This window comes from Lissotriton helveticus, chromosome 8, assembly GCF_964261635.1.
Source record: "Lissotriton helveticus chromosome 8, aLisHel1.1, whole genome shotgun sequence".
In the NCBI taxonomy this organism is placed as follows: domain Eukaryota; kingdom Metazoa; phylum Chordata; class Amphibia; order Caudata; family Salamandridae; genus Lissotriton; species Lissotriton helveticus.
Window position 1 is genome coordinate 87,146,625 of NC_136069.1, and position 22,912 is coordinate 87,169,536.

The window sequence follows — 22,912 nt, forward strand, 5'->3', positions numbered from 1 at the left end:
CTATTTTTAAATTCACCCTACTAGCCTGTGTTTGTACTGTGTTTGCACTTTCCTACCTGTTCCAAGCTTCCCGGTCCACCGCCAATCGTTTAGTTTGTGTGGAGGGACGTAGGACGAGATCCTGGCTCCAGGAAGCGATTAACGACTTCCAGGCCAGACGACCAATCAGCTGCCTGCAGCTGTCAGTCCACACAGCTTAAAAAACGATGCCTATCAAGACGCGCAGCGGACGCGCTTGAGGAAGGCAGACACCACTCATTCGGCGAGAGGAGCGCCTGGGAAAGAGCTCGCTCTGTTTTTAAAAAAAAGTAAAAAGCATGTGAAAGGGCCTACGTCAGTCTTATGCCTGCTGTGAGGCAGGCGCAAGATTTTGACGCAACACCGTCCTAGAAGTGACACAGTGAAATCTCATAGATTTCACTGCGTCACATCTACTAGGCTTTTTGCGGGGGAACGCCCCCCCTGCATACATTATACCTGACGCAGGTATAATGTAGCGCAGGGGTTTACAAAGTGACGCATCTGCTTAGATGCGTCACTTTGTAAATAGTACGCAACAGGAGGCATGTTTTACGCTGCCGATGCTTTGGAAGCGTAAAACTGACGCATAGCCTCATAAATTAGGCCCCTTGTGTCTAGTTCATAAGGATGAATAGTTACTAAATGAAAAGTGCAACAGATGATTCTACAGCTGACACTTGCAATGGTTAACTATTCAACGTTCAGTTGCTAATTGCTGTAGTCGGCTTAAACTCAAATTATTGGAGCGCACCTTTTACCAAACAGTAGTAATAATTGTTGAAATGACAAAAAAACGAAATATTACTGCTTTAGACTATGATGCAGTATGCCACATAATTTGCCTTGTCTTGCCTCATAATTATATTATCACTGACACATTATTGGACCTTCCACTGCCGAATAACTCAGTGACCCTGTTTGGATTCCAAAAAATAGGCACAAATATGCCAGTGCTACATTATTCCATATGCTGCACTTTGTGCAGCTGGGGCAGCGCCAGACTATGGCGTACATTGTGGCCTTGTGCACGTATGCCAGGACTATAGTATTACATACAATGCAGTCTTATGGAGATATGCCAGTTCTGTGCTAGTCATTACACCTGTGTGCCAACTGTGACGCTGTGCTCTTATATACACTGCTGTCCTGTGCAGCAAGACCGGTGCTGTGCTGTTATATGCATTAACTGTCAACAGTGGCGACGAGGACTATTCACTTGTATGGAATGCCTGGCTCTCACTGTTCACTGTAAACGCAAACGGCTAACGCCAGGCCTGAGAGACAGCTCGATAGGTTGAGCACCTACTGTAGGCAACAACAACAAACATTTAGAGAGGGTCAAAGGGGATTTTAAAGACCACACTCTGATATAGCCCCAACAGTACTAAACAAAATGGAATATCAGAGGGTCTGAAATACCAAGGAAGGGAACGCTATGTATAAATCTAGAGAGGACTAATCACGACTACCCTCATCAACATACCAAGGATGTAAGGGTCACCCTCACAAGGAGTCTACTCAGTGATCATGTGAGGATTCCCATCAGTCACCACACGGAACCGCCCTTCATCATTTGGGTTCCTCTTGAGACCACTATAGGTGTTGTCTATTCTATTTCACATGGAGGGGTCTGATAACAAGATACCCTCTCATGATCAATTAGATTAAAGTGGTCTCTTATCTCAAACGGAGATGATGTTATAGAGAAGGGACTGACATCGTAGTGCAAAAATAGGTAAAAGAAAAGCTAAGTGTGTGTGAATTAAAATTGGTTGAGGGGGTGCTGAATGTAGCTGTATTCTGTTGCTACCCACTCTGCCAATGTTAAAAGAAGTAGACAAGAATAATCCAATAATTCTTCGATCATTTCATGTATTCTGGGGTCAACATGTTTCTGCAAAGTGTGACAATAGTTGTCATTTCTTTCATCAGGACCACCATACAACATACGCTACTACGAATTGGTGCTCTCAAAGTAAAAAACAAAGAGTGCTCGAAATTATAAATAAATAATGAATAATTCAAACCCGATACTAGAGTCACCTGAGTCCACTAGATGTCTGTATCGGTGGTTTCATCGTTCCAATGAGGATATTACTAAAAATAATAATAATGGAAGTGTGAAGTTGTTATATTATAGTCATCTAGAACAAACATAGCATTCCCGTACTTGTACATTTTGTACTAGGTCAATCTCATGTAATCCTAGTGGGAAGTAACATTCTTCCAAGCACACTCATAATGTCATTTGCCATAGTGCACTGCTCTCAACTTTAGAAATGAATTGTCAAATTGGCCAAAGGAGATAAACCTCTTACCCCAATTGGAGGATGTATAGACTTCACCCCACCTGGCCTCGGCTCAGGATGAAGGGGAAGCACCGCTCTGAAAAAAGGGCAAAAAACAGCAATGCTGAAAAAGCCACTTAATTCTACTGTTTTGCAGACAATCACAGAAATACACCTAACACGCTGCCATATGCCCCTTAAACATATCATGGATAGCCTGTAAGCATGATTCGATTGAACTATTATGCTTATACAGCTGTTGCAACATAGGATATTCACCCGATCAAGGAATTATGTCCTGCATCTTGTTAGGGGCGTGGTGAGTCACTCGCACTTAGCAGTACCGGTGCCAAAGATAGTTCTCATTCCCTCTGGATTAGCGCTAAAGATATATGCAGTAACAGATATGCATAGAGGGAGCAACTTGCAGCGCTTACAGAGCTGGTAAGGAACAGACACACACAATGGCGGTAAACCGCAAAAACATATACATCTCTCTCACCTAACCGTCGGTACTTCGCGTTGGCGTCTGAGCCGATCGGGGAGGTGTGGGAGTCAGCCTGAGCCGTTGTATATAACGGCGTGTATGATTAGATAGTAGCGTGTCACATGGGCTATTATGTGAAACGCGGTTGGTTAATCCAAGGACCAATGATGTTGCGGTATTCTCGTAATCCTCCCAGGTAAACAATGAAAGCAAACGGGTGCTCGGTATGTGTATAAGAATGATATATCGCCCATACTCATATAAAATACAGCCCAGACTGCGTTAGTTTGGCAAACGTTCCCCACGATATTGCTATAACTTGGAAGGTGTAGGAGTCCGCCTAAGCCGCTGTATAGAGCGGAGTATCAGGTTGAATAATAGCGCGTCACATGGGTTATTGTATGGAACGCGATTGGTTGGTCTGAGGACCAATGATGTTACTGTATTATCGTAATTCAACCAGATAAACAGTGAGAGCAATCTAGAACTCGGTGTGCATATTAGGATGACATATCGCCCTTGTTTGTATACAACAGCCCAAAATAATTAGTTTAACAGACATTCCACATGGCACTGCTATAACTTAGATAGTAATGCCTGTCAGTCAACGTGCTTATTTTACATGAATAAAGCTTTTGCGCAACATGTTCAACCATGGATAATGGTTTAAAGATGTAGAGGTTTGTTAAATCGTACATGTCCTGTGTATCAGACATTAAGTGACATATCAAGACAAAAGGTAGTACAGATCAATTCATTGGGTCTAGGCCCACAGTATTGTCAAGGATTATAGGTTGAAGATGGTACCATCAGGTAAGACACAATTTTACAAGTTAACCCATGGTATATCGTCATTCAGCCCTCCATTATTGGTGCCCAATTTAAAAACCCATTTTTGTTCTTTCAATAGCAGAAATCTGCCTATGTCAGTGATGTGTTGCGGAATGTTAGGCTGTTCAATAACTGTCCACTGTAGTGCAGTGGCAGGATGGCGTGCCTCAAGGAAATGATTCGTTAGTTTCGTAGTTTGCCTCTTGCACCTAATGGTGCTTTTGTGTTCCGATATCCTTATTCGGATTTTCCGGGTGGTCATTCTCACGTATCTTAGTCCACAGGGACATGTAATTAGATATATCAAGTTGTCGCTATTACAGTTTGCGAACTTGGTTTGAATCCAAGGCCGTGATGAGCCTATATCTATTTCTGTAGATTTCTTCGTTTGGGGGCAGGAATGACACGAACCACATGGATGTTGGCCTGTCACCGGAGGAAGGTCCCATAGTGTACCCAGAGCCCTGGGTTCCCTATTGCGTGGTCTCGTATGGATAAGACGATCCTTCAAGTTAGGGCCCCTCTAGAAGGAAAACAAAGGCATCTGAATTGTGGATTCATCAGAATTCAGAATTGACCAGTGACGTTTAACCATTCTCTGGATTTTATTGGACAAAGTTCCAAAGGTGGTAACAAAAGTAAGTCTTTCAAGGGGAGGTTTCTGCACTGGGGGTTCAAGAAGAGCTGAGCGATTGTTGTTTCTAGCTCTTTTCAGTGAACGCTGTACTAACTTCTTCGGATATTCCCTTGATATCAGTTGTGTTTTTAGAGTAGTTATAGCAGTGCCATGTGGAATGTCTGTTAAACTAATTATTTTGGGCTGTTGTATACAAACAAGGGCGATATGTCATCCTAATATGCACACCGAGTTCTAGATTGCTCTAACTGTTTATCTGGTTGAATTACGATAATACAGTAACATCATTGGTCCTCAGACCAACCAATCGCGTTCCATACAATAACCCATGTGACGCGCTATTATTCAACCTGATACTCCGCTCTATACAGCGGCTTAGGCGGACTCCTACACCTTCCAAGTTATAGCAATATCGTGGGGAACGTTTGCCAAACTAACGCAGTCTGGGCTGTATTTTATATGAGTATGGGCGATATATCATTCTTATACACATACCGAGCACCCGTTTGCTTTCATTGTTTACCTGGGAGGATTACGAGAATACCGCAACATCATTGGTCCTTGGATTAACCAACCGCGTTTCACATAATAGCCCATGTGACACGCTACTATCTAATCATACACGCCGTTATATACAGCGGCTCAGGCTGACTCCCACACCTCCCCGATCGGCTCAGACGCCAACGCGAAGTACCGACGGTTAGGTGAGAGAGATGTATATGTTTTTGCGGTTTACCGCCATTGTGTGTGTCTGTTCCTTACCAGCTCTGTAAGCGCTGCAAGTTGCTCCCTCTATGCATATCTGTTACTGCATATATCTTTAGCGCTAATCCAGAGGGAATGAGAACTATCTTTGGCACCGGTACTGCTAAGTGCGAGTGACTCACCACGCCCCTAACAAGATGCAGGACATAATTCCTTGATCGGGTGAATATCCTATGTTGCAACAGCTGTATAAGCATAATAGTTCAATCGAATCATGCTTACAGGCTATCCATGATATGTTTAAGGGGCATATGGCAGCGCGTTAGGTGTATTTCTGTGATTGTCTGCAAAACAGTAGAATTAAGTGGCTTTTTCAGCATTGCTGTTTTTTGCCCTTTTTTCAGAGCGGTGCTTCCCCTTCATCCTGAGCCGAGGCCAGGTGGGGTGAAGTCTATACATCCTCCAATTGGGGTAAGAGGTTTATCTCCTTTGGCCAATTTGACAATTCATTTCTAAAGTTGAGAGCAGTGCACTATGGCAAATGACATTATGAGTGTGCTTGGAAGAATGTTACTTCCCACTAGGATTACATGAGATTGATCTAGTACAAAATGTACAAGTACGGGAATGGTATGTTTGTTCTAGATGACTATAATATAACAACTTCACACTTCCATTATTATTATTTTTAGTAATATCCTCATTGGAACGATGAAACCACCGATACAGACATCTAGTGGACTCAGGTGACTCTAGTATAGGGTTTGAATTATTCATTATTTATTTATAATTTCGAGCACTCTTTGTTTTTTACTTTGAGAGCACCAATTCGTAGTAGCGTATGTTGTATGATGGTCCTGATGAAAGCAATGACAACTATTGTCACACATTGCAGAAACATGTTGACCCCAGAATACATGAAATGATCCAAGAATTATTGGATTATTCTTGTCTACTTCTTTTAACATTGGCAGAGTGGGTAGCAACAGAATAAAGCTACATTCAGCACCCCCTCAACCAATTTTAATTCACACACACTTAGCTTTTCTTTTACCTATTTTTGCACTACGATGTCAGTCCCTTCTCTATAACATCATCTCCGTTTGAGATAAGAGACCACGTTAATCTAATTGATCATGAGAGGGTATCTTGTTATCAGACCCCTCCATGTGAAATAGAATAGACAACACCTATAGTGGTCTCAAGAGGAACCCAAATGATGAAGGGCGGTTCCGTGTGGTGACTGATGGGAATCCTCACATGATCACTGAGTAGACTCCTTGTGAGGGTGACCCTTACATCATTGGTATGTTGATGAGGGTAGTCGTGATTAGTCCTCTCTAGATTTATACATAGCGTTCCCTTCCTTGGTATTTCAGACCCTCTGATATTCTATTTTGTTCACCTACTGTAGGCACCTGCATATCACACACTTCTTTTAACACCACCAAATCAGAATTTCATCATTTCAAGGGCGATAAAATTAACATCATAACAACTGCCCAGAAATAAGCTCTGCTATTGAGCGGTTAGATGCCGCCTCAGCTTTGGTACAATTTTACTGAATGTCAAACTGGCCGTCTGCGGAGTAGGGCGTGGTGTGGTCTTTTGCGGTCTAACTGACCCCCTGGGGCGTGGTGTGGTCTCTTGTGGTCTAACTGACCCCCTGGGGCGTGGTGTGGTCTTGTGCGGTCCCTTATCTCATTGCTTTGAATAGAAAGGGAGGGCGCCTGATATAACATGCCGAGTTATCATCTCAGTCTCCAAAAACCGAATAACCCTATGAACATCTGAGTATCTTTTCTATTTGCTTGTACCGCAAACTGTTTAATTTTCTGTCTCACTTGGGGCACCACTTCTCGATGTCACGGATGCAATTGGGTGCCTAAAAACGTCACACTCTGAGAGGATCCCTGTAGTTTGTCAAGATTGATCTCCCATCCTTTGCTTTGTCAGTGCTCCACAATTCTGTCTAATCGAACCTGCACTTGTTCCTGCATCTTTCCCTGTATCATCACATCATCAATGTAATGACAAATTTGTTCTCCAGGAGTAATTGACACATCACCTAAATGCTCTGCCACCAGCCGGTGACAGATCGAGGGACTATGCAAGTTCCCTTGAGGTAAATTTGTGAATGTCATTTGTCTACCGTCCCATGAAAAACTGAATTGCTTTTGACATTCGGGGGCTATTGGTATCGAAAAGAAAGCATTAGCAATAGCAACAGTCGCATACAAAGTACCAAGATGTTTTTGTATTTTGTCAAGCAAAGTAACTGTGTCTGGGACAGCAACAGTCAAGGGAGGTGTATGCGTATTCAGTTCACGATAATCAACTGTCATGCGCCAAGAATTATCACTTTTGCACACGGGCCAACAAGGATTATTCCAAGCGGGTGTAATCTGGGTTATCACACCTACTTATAACAAATCCTGAATAATCGCACTCATTTGCTTGTGTCCACCTGGAATTCTATACTGTTTCACATGAATCACTTTAGTAGCCTGAGGCAATTTCACTGGGGGAATGTTCAAATGACCGACCCTCACAGCAACAACTGAAATGTATTGCTTCGATCCAAACTGCTAATGTCCATCATCTAAATGCAAAGTCATTCCCTTCAAAATATCAATTCCAATAATATATTTGAAGAGAGGCACAATCAATGCAGTATATTCTCTTTTTGGTACTCTCCCTATTTTCATGTGGACTTTAGTCTGCACTGCTGGGGTCTCTTTGCTGCCTAAACCTGTAATAGTGAAATACTGTCCAGTAAACTTTTTTGGATTTCCAGATATCAGAGTGGCCTCCGCTCCGGTATCTACTAAAGCTCGGCCCTCTGAATATTACAATGTCTCCAATAAATTTCAATATCAACATGAGGTCTGTCTGTTGTCTTTGTGAGCCCACCTTTGCACCAGAGCTTGACCTATTTCCTAGTCTGCCTTATATCTGTCTTTCGCCCAGGTCAAATCAGGATACATCGATTTGTATCTTTTTGGAATAAAATCCTCTTCATTCTCTCAACCAACCATTGCTTTCCAAGTCTCTCTTAATCTTCCTGTTCGAGCGGAAAGCTTTCTCCCCCTCCTTTTCTGGTATCTCACCCTCACTGCCATCTGACAATTGTTGCGCCTTTTCTTGCTTATGGACTCTCCTGCTTCCTTCCTTTCTTTCCAAACCTCTTTTTCGATTTATCTGCCACCAACTTGATGTAGTTATCCCATCTATCTCATTTCTCTCCACTCCATCCTGCCATGGGCATCTGCAGGGAGGGGCAAGGGGGGGGCACTTGCCCGCCCCTGGATGATCACCCGGCCTGCAATGTCTGGTGCTGAGTCAGTGGCATTTTTATTTTCCATTTTTATTTCCATGCATTGTTTGTTATATATTAGAATGGATGATGATCGGAGATCGGAACTTTTAATTTTGTGAGCAGGCAGGCTTTTTTTGTATAATTTTAGGCCAGCAGGCAGCAGCACCATGGAAATCCCTATGACATCATGGCGGCAGACGGAGAGTGCTGCGCGCAGCGCCACCTATCTTACGCTGCATAGCCCCAGTGCCCCACCTAACTTACACTGCAAAGTATCGCACGCCCATGCCCGCGCGTAAGGTCACAGCCCCCACCCCCACAGTGGAGTGCAGTCAGTGGTGTTTGTTTCCAGGCCAGGGCCGTGACACCGTAGGAGCAGGAATTCAGGAAAACGGCCGCCAAGATTACAGCGCGATTGAAGGCCCGCGCTTGCCTGCTCCCATCCACAGCTTGAAGTTGAAAGTAAGTGAGTCATAGCATGTCCAAACTGCACAAGAGATATCCTGTGCAAGCCGCGTGGAGCTATCCACGTCCTCATTTGCATGTTCCAAGGTAGCTCAGTAGACTGATGTACCTGCAGCACAGATCTGTTCGTAACCTGGAGATAGTACAGTGAGTGGGGGGTTCATGCACCTGCTGGAAAGTTCTGCTAATTACTTGAGAAAGATTGCTCAGCTCTGTATGTTACTCCACCTGCTGCGGATGTCAGTCTGTAACCGGGAAGTAACAGGAACCACGTATGAAGTAATAGTAATGCATTGATAGCCACTGTTTCAAGTGCATGCCTCCCTCGCCCAGCCCCCAGTGTTACTGCCCCGCCCCCACACTTTCGTACCCTAGATCACAGTTCTCTATACTTCACTATTTTGCACTTTGGTAATCGATTATCTGGTTACTCATAGGTGAATGGGAGACAGTCTAGATGATGTAAAAACTTGAAATAGTTACAACGTATTGCGCCTTTTAAATACGCTTGTTAAGAATGACTTAGTCAAGAACAGAAAGCACGTATCTTCCTCATTTTGTCTTTGTATGTACCCGAAGGCATTCGATGGTTGAGTGCAGTCCACCGTGTACTCAAGACACAAATGGAGAGTGCGGTTAAGCAAGATCCGAGGCTATTCACAATATCCTTGCTGGGAGTTTACCTGCTGGTAGCGCCCTAGTGGAATTAAAAAAATCCTCCGGGAATTCCACGAGACCCCAGCAATGGACTGAATAACCATTGTGTATCCGTAGTCGAAAAAATAATGTGTTTTCTGTAATGGAAATACACCTTGCGTGTGTTAGATGGATAATAGGCGCGCCCGTACCGTATTCCTCTTGAGACGCCCCGCTGTTTGCGTAAACCTCGGGAGTGCGACACGCGACGTTACCTAATAGCAACAGATCCCCGGGAGTAAACTACAGGAATGTTTCCACTCTGGGGCGAGCTTTTGTGAATATGCAGCGTGTGTGGAGTGAATAAACACAACAGGAAGGCACGTTGGTGTTCGCTTCATTATCGTTAATGTTAGAGGTGAAAAGGCGTCGGCAGCGGTCGCGCGCTCTCGCGTGCACTGGGCGGGAAACGTGCAGCGCGCAACGCTTCCTTCACCCTCCTCGCCGCTCATTCCTATGAAAATCACCTTTAGTAACGCGTCTTGGTATTAGAAAGTGACTCGAAAAACATTGTAATTAGCGAGAAAATATTTCGATTTTTCTTTTCTCGGAATAGAAAGGGTGTGGAAACCACAGACGAGAAATAGAAGAAACCTGCATGGGTTCCCTGGAGCAGAAGGGGATTTGAAAAACTAACACGCCACAAGGCAGAATATGTGACTCATGAGTGCATAAATATTCATGTCGCAAGTTTTAATTCAGGACTGACTGATTTATTTATTTCATGGTTTTAGAGTGTGCTGTTGAACGTTTTTCTGTTATTATGGTGTATGAGATCATATGCGGCCTGCTTCCTGCTCCTCCTGCGCCCCAGTTTTTCTTGTGCCCCACCTGGCACACATCATGTCGGAGGATGGTAATGACGTTAACATTTTGCCCCCCCCCTGGAAAAAATTCTGCGGACGCCCATGCATCCTGCAATAGAGCCATGAACAGATCTCTACTTTTTATTGTCAGTACGTGTCTAAGACCTTGAAGGTCTCTCAGTTTTCATCCACTCACCTAACTCTTCCAACTCACGAACAGCCTTAACCACTTCTGCTAAAGTATTACCAGTTTGATTTATCAACAAAGTCATCATCACTTGCTTGTATGCGGGAGGAGCGGCACAAATTATTCTATTCTGCACTGATGCGTTCAATACTCCATCCATCAGTTTCTGTGCATGGTCTAGAAAAATAGAAGTCTTCATCACTTCTTCCTTCAATCTCTGTATACAATCTCTCAAAGTATACCAAGGTTTCTCATTCACTGGCCAATCTGACTGTTGGATATTTGTGGCTACATCCAACTACAACCAACTGTAACAAACTAACTTGATCTTCACTGGTATAATTCCTAAACTGCTCCTGCACTGTAGAATCTGAACTAAGTGTACAAAACTTTTCTGCATCTCGGGATCTAGCATCACACCAGCACGCCTGGATCAAACAATCGAACCATCCACGTAAGTAGAGATTCTTCAGGTTTCTACCAAAACCAATCTGAAATATCATTAATCTCCTGCTGAGGAAAATCTTCCATGCTATCTATTGAAACTCCCTGTGGATAATTCGGACCACCATGAATGTTTCAACGAATAATAGGTTGCGCTTGAACCACTTTACACCCCTTCTAGATCCCATTTTCACCAATTGCCCAGACCTTCTAGTGGGAAACCCGTCCTCCCTGCCATGGACGGACCACTTTTTGATTCCCGTCTCCTGGGGCTCCCCACATTCCCACCGTGCCCCCACTATAGTCACCCGGAGGGAACGTAACTGGTCCAAACTTTCCCAAGCGGAATGGGCAGCAACCCTAGACTCCTTTAGACCACCCTGCAACTATCCTAACCAATGAAAATTTCAACAGATGGATCTCAAACTCTTTAGATGCTGTCCTTCCCACAAAACCCATTGAACCAAAGCGCAACACTAAGCCGGCCCCCTTGTACTCCCAGGATTTATGTGAAAAGAAACGCCATTGTAAAAAAACTGGAGAGGAACTGGCGTCTAGACTACTCTCTCCCCAGAAAAATTGTGAACAGAGCTACGATAAAAACCTACAAAAATGAAATTAGACCTGCCCAAGCAACCTTTTTCGAAAGCATGATCAATGTAACTGCATCTAAGCCCAAAGAAATTTATAAAATTGCAAAAACCCTTCTCAAACTTCCAGAAAACCCTCAAAACCCCTTTAACGCCCAACCCTGCTATAATGACCTAGCAGATTTTTTTTACAATAAAATACAAACCATCTATACCTATTTCCTCACACTCAGACCCTCACACCAGTCTAAAACTCCTGAGCTAGAGTCTCACACTCCAGCTACCCTCGCCAGCTTCCCTTCTCTTGACTCCCCCTCGCTACAATCCATCATGCTCCAAGTAAAATCTGGCTCCCCAAATGACCCAGCACCACTGCGCTCCTTTCTTACAGTTGCCGCACACATTCTTCCCACTATTCTAGAATTACTCAATGCCTCTTTAGCCATGGGAATCATCCCGCCCCATAGAAACGGGCCATGGTCAGAGCCCTCCTCAAAAAACCCAACCTAGATCGAAGCAACCCAGGGAACTATTCACCAATCTCCCTACTACCCTGGCTTAGCAAGCTCATAGAGAAACACGTCAACAAGACCCTGATGGATTTTCTAGAGACCCACCAGCTGCTTGACCCCTCCCAAACAGGATTCCGACCCATGCATGGGACTGAGAACGCCCTCATCACTGTGACAGAAGAGGCAAGGAAGATCATGGATCAAGGAGACACTGCAGCAATCATCCTTCTTGACCTAAGTGCCGCCTTCGACACTGTAAATCACAGCATATTATTGCAACGACTTACCAACCTAGGAGTGTCACTGAAAGCACTCACCTGGCTCGAATCCTTCCTATATGAGCGATCCTTCCAAGTCTTTGAGGGCGACATCACCTCCCCAGTAAGCCACTCGGCTGTAGTGTACCGCAGGGATCTTCCTTGAGCCCAACGCTCTTTAATATTTACATGAGCCCCTCTGCTGAGATCGTCCGCCCTTTTGGGATAAAAACAGTCACCTATACGGATAACACTCATGTGAAGAAGCAGTAAATCAGGAAATGCAGGATGATGATAAGGTTTCTTTATTTATATCTCAAGAAGTAAGGATCTCATCCACAGGAGACACAGGCAGGCAGTAACTGACTCAGTACTGGCCCTCAATTAGAATATCAACATAACTACATCATAGGATTCTAAGCATAACATTCTATAATCAGCAAGTCACACATACACAGGGATGGCACACCATAATGAAGGATACCACACACCTTCCCCTGAAACACCAAATTATTATTTTAAAATATAGTCACTAAGAGCTGCAGGAGCACAGGTCAAACGTGTACTTTTCCTGACAGGAATATCAGACTCAGCATGAACCTCCTTATCGGTTGAATTGTTATTTGTTAAAGTCTTCCCAGCAGAAATAACACCACTGTTCAAACTCTTGTCTTTCGAAGCTGAACCTGAAAATGAAGCAACTCGATTCAAATTTCAAATCCTTCCATCATTTAGTTTAACAGCATTACGAAAGAGTTTTGTGACATAAAAAGGAGAAGAGAACTTTGCACCTGAAGATCTAAGTGGAAGACGAATTCTCACCCGATCCCCAACACACACTGATATCAAAGTTCTTCTTCCTAAGCTTGGACTTGATCTTCTGCTTCAACAAACCTAGACCCCTGTTATGATTCTCTGTTTCCACCCCTAGATTCCTCATCCAAGTTTGAAACATGTAAGTGTTCGGTGTGCGACCTCGGAAAAGCACAAAAGGAATCTCTCCTATGGTGGAATGTGGTGTAACTCTATACACCATTACTCTTTCCATCAAATTATCTTTCCAATCTGACCCCTGATCTTTAGAAACCTGAATAGATTCCTTAAGTACTCGGTTGAACCTCTCCACCATTCTGTTACATTCCGGATGGTAAAGTGAACAACGCTTATGCTTAATACCTTTGTTGGCCAGGAAATCCTCCATCTCATTTGATACCAGCTGTACACCATTATCTGTAAGGATTGTTTCGGGGAACCCTTCCCTACCAAACACATCTTGTAAAAATTTGACTACATCCTTGGTCTCAATATTCTGGGTGATTCTTATCTCTGGCCGTCGCGAGAACATATCAATCAAGACTAACACATACCGTTGCCCATTACCACAAGAAATTGGCCCCAGAATGTCTAAGGCTACATCTTGCCAACAACGTACCGGCATTTCTCTAATAATCATTGGTTGTGTTCTTGTCTTACACACCCTGTCAGATGAGTTACATTTAATGCAATCACGTATCATTCGTTCCGCAAGAATATCTTTCCCTGGCCACCAGAAATGTAACCGAATTCTCTCCTTTGTCTTAGATATCCCTTGATGTCCTTGGTGAGCTAAGTGAAGAATTTTTTCCCTAATCAGAGAAGGTGGGATAAGTCTAGTACCTCTCCACAACAAACCATCCTTTAAAGACAGTTCGTCCTTAACATTCCAGTACCTCTTGGCACTAACACTCAAATTCTTAAGACATGGCCACCCTTTACTAATCAAATCACAAACTTCCTGTAACTCAGTGTCAGTACTCATGGCCTCTCTCCAATCATTCTCTTGAACAATGCCTTCAACAACTTCACACACCTTAAACTCATCCACTTCCCAAGAATCTTCAGGTGACAATGAAGTTCGGTCATGTTGCTCCAAAACTAATCTAGAGGGATAATCTGCAACCTTATTATTCACACCTGGTAAATATCTCACTTCAAATTCAAAATCCTGAAGAGCGATAACCCATTTACAAATACGTGAAGAAATAGCATCCAAACTCTTTTTATAAAAAACATCCTTCAACTTCCTGTAACTCAGTGTCAGTACTCATGGCCTCTCTCCAATCATTCTCTTGAACAATGCCTTCAACAACTTCACACACCTTAAACTCATCCACTTCCCAAGAATCTTCAGGTGACAATGAAGTTCGGTCATCTTGCTCCAAAACTAATCTAGAGAGACAATCTGCAACCTTATTATTCACACCTGGTAAATATCTCACTTCAAATTCAAAATCCTGAAGAGCGATAACCCATTTACAAATACGTGAAGAAATAGCATCCAAACTCTTTTTATAAAAAACATCCTTCAACGGTTTATGATCAGTGTGAACCACAAACGAATTACCCCACAGGAACTTTTTTAATTTCCTAATTGCCCAATAAATACAAAGAGCCCCTTTTTCAATCACAGAATATGACAACTCTGGACCAACTAAAGATCTAGACAGAAACAAGATGGTAATCTCTATCCCATCCTTCATTTGCTTGAGCACAGCCCCCAAACCACGGGAACTGGCATCTGTGTCCAAAATTGAATCATAATTCACATCAAAACTCTGTTAAGATGGAGCTAGACTTAAATCTTGTTTGACAAGCTCATACTCCTTTTGACACACCTGAGACCAAGAAAACTTTACTCCTTTTTAGGTCGAGCTCTCTCGACCTATTGCTATTGAGTTGCCTCTGAAGGGAGACAGAGCTGTGCACACGCATGGATTTCACACCGTGGGCGCGCACGCCCAGCCCCCCGGAGCCGTGCACATCTCTTGCTCCAACTGTGCACAGCCAGTCAGCCTTTCAATCGCGCGCGTGCACGCACACACACACACACACACACAGACACACACACACACAGACACACAAGCGCACAGAGACACACATCCCCTCCCCCCTACAACTAAGCCCCACACCGCACACACAGACACGCGCACACACACATTCCCTCCCCCCCCACTCACCGGGCTCTTTCCACGTGTCCCTCTCCCTCCGCAGCAGGTCAGTCTCGGCATCGGGCTCCATGTCTTCTCGGCATCCTCCTCAGCTTGCGTGCACGCTCACGGCGACGTCTCGTGCGCTCCCACCTCGTGCACGACGCATGCCTGAACCTGGGGAACGGGATCGTTTTTGCGGTGTCTCGCGCTGGTGCGCGTGCAGCAGTTCGCCGGCGGTCTGTGTTCCTGCTGGTTAATCTATGCTTACTGGAATCGCTTATATGTTTTTTAACAAGTGATTGTTCATAGCGCTTACTGGAATCGCACTTGATAGCACAATAAAAGCGGTGGAGCATGACGGGGCAAGTGTTTACGCTCCAGTAAGTGCAAGTGATGATGCATACATGATAATCTGCAAGTGATTGTTTATAGCTCTATATGTAGCAATATTTCATAAAGGGATATCGACTTTTATTGCTGACACATTTTCATATTTAATATGTTTTTTAAAAAAGCGGTGGAGCATGACGGGGGCAAGTGTTTACGCTCCAGTAAGTGCAGGTGATGATGCGATTGTTTATAGCGCCATATGTAGCATTATTTCATAAAGGGATATCGACTTTTATTGCTGACACATTTTCATATTTAATATGTTTTTTAACAAGTGATTGTTTATAGTGCTTACTGGAATCGCACTTGATAGCACATTAAAAGCGGTGGAGCATGACGGGGGCAAGTGTTTACGCTCCAGTAAGTGCAAGTGATGATGCGTACATGATAATCTTTGTAGAAAGCGTACATGATGCAAGTGATTGTTTATAGCGCTATATGTAGCAATATTTCATAAAGGGATATCTATTTTAATTGTAATTTATTTTATTTTCATATTTAATATGTTTTTTAACGCTACCTACATCGCTAGCAATATGTAGCAATTTTTCTGAAGGGATATCGATAATCTTTGTTTAAAGCGCACATGAGAATCTGTATTAAGCAGCAGTGCCTACATATTTCAGCGCGTCCAAGGGATGCCAAATATCTAAATCGCTAGCTGTGTATTGTGTTTATTTTTATAGCGGAGATACATCGCTAGCTGTGTATTGTGTTTCTTTTTAGAGCGCACATGATAAACTTTTTATAAACTAAGATTTAAGCCCAAGGGATGCCAAACATATACATTAATCTGTTTTTTATTGTTCATATATAAAAAAACATTCACATGCCAAGGTGTGCTACAAAACTTGTTTATTTTTATATAGCGATGCCAAATTGTGCTACAGCGCACATGAAACGTACCCAAATTTTGCAAAACAAATATGCCAAGGTGTGCTACAAAACGTCCAATTAAGAAACATCTGACAACATGTACATATATATGTTATCATTACCACGCGTCAATAACAGGAACAGGATGTGGTCTGACTGATACCTATGCTGACTTTGGTGCTGTCAGACAAGGTTCGATCCTCCTATTAACCCCTCATATCTAGTCATTTACAGCGAAGAATGTTATATTTAATCAACAATGGCTATAGTATTATTCTTATTTTAAAACCATATGACTACTTTCTAGAGGTCTTTACCCCTCATATCAAGTCATTTACACTGCAAAATGTAATATTTAAAAAATAGTGCAGTGGCTCCAGTATTTTTCTTATTGTAAAACCATATCACTACTTTCTAGAGGTCTGTGGGTCTTGCCAACTATTTGGGGGGAGAGGGTAGAGACGGGATCACGCGGCAAGCACAAAAAAACGCGCTGTTTTGACATGCGGCGTAATGTACTGCGGGGTAAGTGTCAGGCCAATGGGAAGCAATGCAATCGCGTTGCAAATGGATGCGATGTGGTGGAACGCGATGTAATAGAGGAAGCGATGTAAAAGACACGATGTTACAGCGTGCGATCTAGCTGATCGCAATGTAGCGTCATACATCCCGCAGGGCCTTGCTCCCTAGCGTGGGGCAGGTCGGGATATTTAAGGTGGTCCCGCGCGCGGCCCGTGATGAATCCTGCAGCCGGGCGCCTGAGCGCGACTTTGGTGCTCGTGCGGCACCACGCGCAGGTGGCTCTCTGGGCCACGTTTCTGTTGCTCGGATTTGGCCTGCTCCTACCCGCCTGGGCAGTGGTGTCACTTCTGCTGTTTGCGGGCGGCGCTTGGTGCCTGCGCACTGGGCCTCCGGGGCTGTGTCTGCTGCCGGATGTTGAGTGAGCACTCTGTAGGTGTTTCTTGGGACGCAATTCTAATTGCCACGTGAGCCGTTATGATACTGTTTTCATTTTGAGTAGGTGAACAATATTTACTGGCACGTCTGTTGGGTTACAGGCGATGCGTTACATAGAAATAAAATACTTTTGTAATAATGAAGCAGGTCCGCAGGAGTTCGGTTCGATAAATGAAGCTTTATTATGACAGCCGGCAGTAACCGTGATTACAAGAAAGGCATTCACTGTTTCAGAGTACCTGTTTGCTACTGTAAGTCCTACAGGACACATCCGCTCTGAGTAGAAAATGTTGCCCTCTGCTGTGGATGTGATTGATGTATACTTGATTCTTGATAGGTGTCTGCGAATGACGGTGCTGACAAAAGCTATATAAAGTTCACCTGCGGGTAATACACGTCTTGAGTGGCGCATGTTTTAGATCTTTTGCGCACTGTTTTTGTGACGAAACAATCCAAGCCCTGCATCACATCCTACTGACCTAGCAATATATTTTCGAAGGATGAACGCGTTTGTGGGGCGGGTGGGGTTGAAAGTGTGCGGATCAATATGCCAGGGTGAACACGAAGCACTCCTTTCAACATCTGCCAGGTTAGAGGCTCCCGGCTAGTTCTTTGGATTACAAATATTAAAGTTTGCAAAGTAATTTTCTAATGAGGGGGATATATTTCTTCACGTAGTGCAGAGCTGGAGATTGTCGCTTGACCCGTCGCTTTGTCACCGGTTATCTTTAACATCTAAATACATTGCATTGTCTCTGTTCTACACACGATTGTATTAACTATAATGCTTGGCGAGTCTCGGAGTTTGCTGCTGCTTTCTCCAGCATCTGATAATTTAACCTGCTTGAATGGCCTTGCTTAGTTGCCCAGAATTTCATTATTTTCTTTTTAGAGAGCTCCCATGTATGAATCGCTTTGCTCTGACACCTAGACGGCGGTATCCTATTCAACAGACGCAGTATGCTGTGACTGGGGCAATGCCTATGGTGCCCTGGTATGGCTACTAACGCAAGAACAGTGATCCACACTCCAGTTACAGTGAAGATTGCTCCCCAGATAGCAAGATTGCCCGCTCTCCCATGTAAGTGTATAGCGTCTATTTGCTGTTTTTGTGCAGACAGCTGTACATTTTCAATAAGCATTAATATTTTGTAGCTATCCTTGCATTGAATGTGATTTTTTTAATTTAAGTGACTTATTCAACACTTGTTCAATTGTCTACATATTTGGCTTCCTGTATGCATTGCGGCTTCCTGTATGCATTGCTGTGATTGCTCCTGATGTCTTGTAGACTTCAACTTTAAATCAAACTGTTGGTGGTACCGATGGTTCTTTTGTTGGAGCGTTGTGCATTTTTTTTATAGCTGTTGTGCAACTCGAAGCTTGCTTAAATTGCTGCATGCTTTTTTGCAATTAATTCTTATAACCTGTTCTGTTTTCCATTTGTTGATGATCTAAAAGTGGATTTTGTTATATAGTTGGGAGCACCCTTCTACCCCTTACCCTAATCCCTCTCCCCAAACCATATATGCCCGGCAACATAAACTGACGAGAAAATCCCTCCCAGCTCTACCTCTCTCCACACATCCCAACTCCCCCCCCTATAACCCTTACCCTAATCTTTGCAACTCAATTCAACTCTCATCTCACCTTATTCATGCACCATACCTGCCAGCCTGAGTCTGTTAAATTAATCTAGCTGAATGCGTATAGTATAATAATGTTACGACATCCTCTTAATGTTATATTTTCTTGCTCATCTCTCTAATACCCATTTCGTTCATTGTTATTTTTGTGTACTGTACTTGTTTGCTTTTTCTTTTTGATACATTTGTCCTGTATTCTTTTTACTATCATACCTACAATGTAAAGCGCTCTGATACCCTTGGGTGAAGCCAGCGCTATATAAAACTTCAATATATAAAAAGTAAAAATAAATTTAAAAAAAAGCACGAAATAGCATCACTGCCAAAAATGTAAAATTAGTCGTCTCACTGAATTCTTGTCTCTGCAGCTTTGACCAGTTGACATCTCCAGTATTTAAATCTGTGGAAAACGTCACACCAGACCCATGTGCGAGAGAGACTGTGCTTAATGCCCTGAAAGCAAGTCGAAAGAGGGTTGTGGAAGAAGATATAACACGTTTAGATGGCCAGGAAAACAAACGGAGGTAAACGGGTATTGCCTTAAGGGCGATAGGGATCCTAGTTACAAAGCCCATTTTTTCAGCAGCCTTCTAACTATGATTCAGTTTTCATTGAGCCGCTTTGTGGGGTCCGTCTTGCTGCCATGACTCTTCCATGTTTTTAACATTGTAAGCCTTTTTAGTACTAGTTGTCGTGTTATAATTTAATAAACGCAGAAGTGATCAGTGATGAAGCATGTTGCATTCAGCTCGTCTTTTAATGTGGCTTGTGGATTTCCCTACAGTAGATGGTTACTGGCTTTGCTCTAGGGATTGTGTTCTCTCACGGCCCATATGGACTGTATTCTACCATGACTGTGGTATGCTTAAAGTACTTTAATTTCTATGTGATATGTATAGTATCTCTAGAATAGTTGTGATTGTTTCTGAAATGGAATCTTGTTCTGTTGTCTCCTATTTTATTTGCTTATGCTCTGTCCATCTTCTACAGACGGCATGACAGCAGTGGCAGTGGACAGTCTGCATTTGAATCCATAGTGGCAAACGGCTCGCCTGCGTCCCTGATACCAAAGTAAGTAAGAAGGGAAAAGTCACATGGATAAACTGTTTCATATAGGGGGGGTTGCATTGGGAATATTAGTGGATGCGTGTAAGGATTGTTGGTCGTTGCTGATGTTTTAGTTTAAGGCGAGAGCATATCTGGTCTAGAGACAAACTGATTCTTCTCGAGATTTCCTTTTTCACAGTATTGCAACAACCTTCTTCTTCAAGCTGATTTCGAAGTATTCCCATTTCCCTTCTTTTTTTGTCGATGATGGTCTTTGTTGTGAGGCATGATGGATTTCCTTAATAGATAAGATTGTTTTAAGTGCTTTTTACATAACTGATGTAGTACGTTACAAGCCAAATAATAGTAAAGTAACACAAGTAATACACAAGGTTATCAACCAATTCCCTTAGTTAATAATGTTCAGCACATAGTAGTAAGCTGGGGCTTGCAATTTCTTTAAGTTAAGAGAAGATAATTTCAAAGATAGGTGAGTTATCTGGGGCATGGCAGTTGCGACTAGGTAGAGCGGTTCAGAACATTCTAGAGTAGGACCGATTCTTGAGGAATCAGTGAGGTATGGGGTTTTAAATGATGGATAGAATCCATACAAGTAGGTACTCTTTCAGACTTTTGTCATAAGCAATATGAGGCATTTGTGTCTGTAGGGATGCTGTTCTAAATCTTCATTGAACTTTTTAAAATCGCGGAGTGCAAGCAGAGTACAGTTTTGCTATCTAGCACTCTATCCACCAGAGATGGTTACCACCTTTGCCTTAATTTAGCAATATTGCAGTAGATGGAAAGGCTCCTTCAGGAGTAGGAATTGTTGGAACAGCTCTGGCTTCTTTTGTTAATTTTAAGTTGTCTCATAGTAATACCGCTTTGAATCAGGAAAGCGACTTTTCGATTGGAAAATGGTGCTGTTTCGGTTAATCATCCAACGTCATCTGGATATTTAGTAGTCTCACATTAGTACTGCTTTTTAGGTCTCTCCTGAGCCAGCGCATACGCTGCGCTGGCGAGACATTTAGTAAGTGGGCTTTTAAAAGTCCAACCACACACTTTTGCTGGCCTCAAGCTTGCGGTTACGTGTGCGAGCACGTGCACAGCCGCCATCTGGCTTTCCTCGCAGCACCCTTGCAGCGCGCCTCGCTCCGCCCCTCCACCACCACAGAGCGCGTCCCCACGATCGATTTCGCGGCTCCGTTAACTTTTACTTCTCTTATCTCCCATTCCCCATTTAATCTTGAATAATGGCGGTCGAGTGGCTTCATATAAAGCAGGTCACCCAAATCTTTTGTTTTTAATTGTATAATTTTCAGTGCATACGGCGGCAGCGTGTCTTTCTTATAGCATGCACTGCCAAAATCCTTATTAAGAAAATGCAGCACCCAGGCCACTCCGATTTCCCCCCGAATCCCCCCCCCCACCTGACCCGCGTCAGCCTTTAGCCGCCGTTGCAGCATTTATGCTTTATCCTTGAATCAGCCCAGACCATTCTGCTTTCCTTCCCTGGTACGTTCACTTCAGGCTGCGTGAATCCTCTGCATGTGTATAGGGAAACATTCTGTTGCTCCTGTCCGTGCTTAACTAGTTACGTGCTGGATTCTTTTAGTACAGTTTCTGTTCACTAGATGTTCCAGAGATGAAAAGTTAATTGATATTTTATAAAGTGCTGCATGCAAAGCTTAATTTTTATCAGCACTGTTTTCTAATTGTGCCTGTTCAGTTCTGTCTCCCAACACCATTCTGCTATGCAGCTTAACCCCCCCACCCCCTTACCTCCCTAATAGCTTTATCTATGTTGGCCTCGTAAATGCTTGTTATTACAAGACACTGGCTAAACGCTACATCAGTCAAACCTGACCTAAAAATCTGCCCAATCTTTTCCCACCCGAAAACGTTTCAGAAAATGTAGAGTTTATGAAGGTCTTCCAGGGGTATGAGAAGCAGATTGTGTGTTTTATTGCCTGTAAACTGATGTTTAATGAGCATTTACAGTCGCACTTCGAAGCAAGTCATTCTGATCACGTCACAGTGCTCCGACCCGGTCGTCTAAATCTGTTCATGAGATGACCACGCTTGAAAACACTTCATTACGGCGCCGGGGGTCTGCAGGCATGGGTTTAAAGCAGCTCTGCTAGCACAGCGATACTGTATGCATGTCGTGTCTATGGAATGAACCGTCATCTCTTTCCCCGTCTTACATCCTCGGGTTAGCTTAGAATGGAAAGGGAATTCGGTGAATGAAAGACGGACTGCTTTTTGGCCATCACAAGGTACCTATGCCGACTGGCCCATCTGGCAATGCCAGAAGGACAAATTTGGTAATGATAAGTGCATTTGTATGATACATTCTGAAGCGGAGAGCTGAAACGTGCCCACACTTTCTCACCTCCTTATCCTGTTTACCACCTCTACAACCAGCAGGCAGGACTTCCACCCATGGGTGTAAGATATATCACCCCAGTTTTTGGGATCATGGGAGAAAAGGCGACGCAACAAAGGGGATTAAAAAACTCTTCTGAGTGCCTCCAGGGTTAGTAGGGCCGTTAGCGCTTTGCTGAGCCATCAGCACACTAAAGTGCTACCTACGATGGTCCTGCTTTCGACCTTCTGACCTGTCCCTAGTACTTGTGACCAATCTGTAGGTTATGCAGTGAGGCAGAGTTCTGTGCTTCTGAGGATAAGAGAAGAGCAGGAAAAGGGGAGGAAGTGGTTTACTGCCTGCAGCTTGCCCTGGAAGAGAACCAGTCACCCACTGGCTGGCAGGCATAGG

General features: G+C 43.5%; 1 long non-coding RNA gene across 1 annotated transcript in view; it reads left to right on the top strand.

Moving 5' to 3' along the window:
* Positions 1–18,385: 18,385 nt before the first annotated feature.
* LOC144771485 (uncharacterized) overlaps positions 18,386–22,912 on the top strand; it is a 41,306-nt gene continuing 36,779 nt past the window's right edge. The window contains exons 1-3 of the long non-coding RNA XR_013599307.1: positions 18,386–18,518; positions 19,452–19,607; positions 20,074–20,154. This is a non-coding gene — a long non-coding RNA (uncharacterized LOC144771485). The remainder of the gene's footprint in view (positions 18,519–19,451; positions 19,608–20,073; positions 20,155–22,912) is intronic.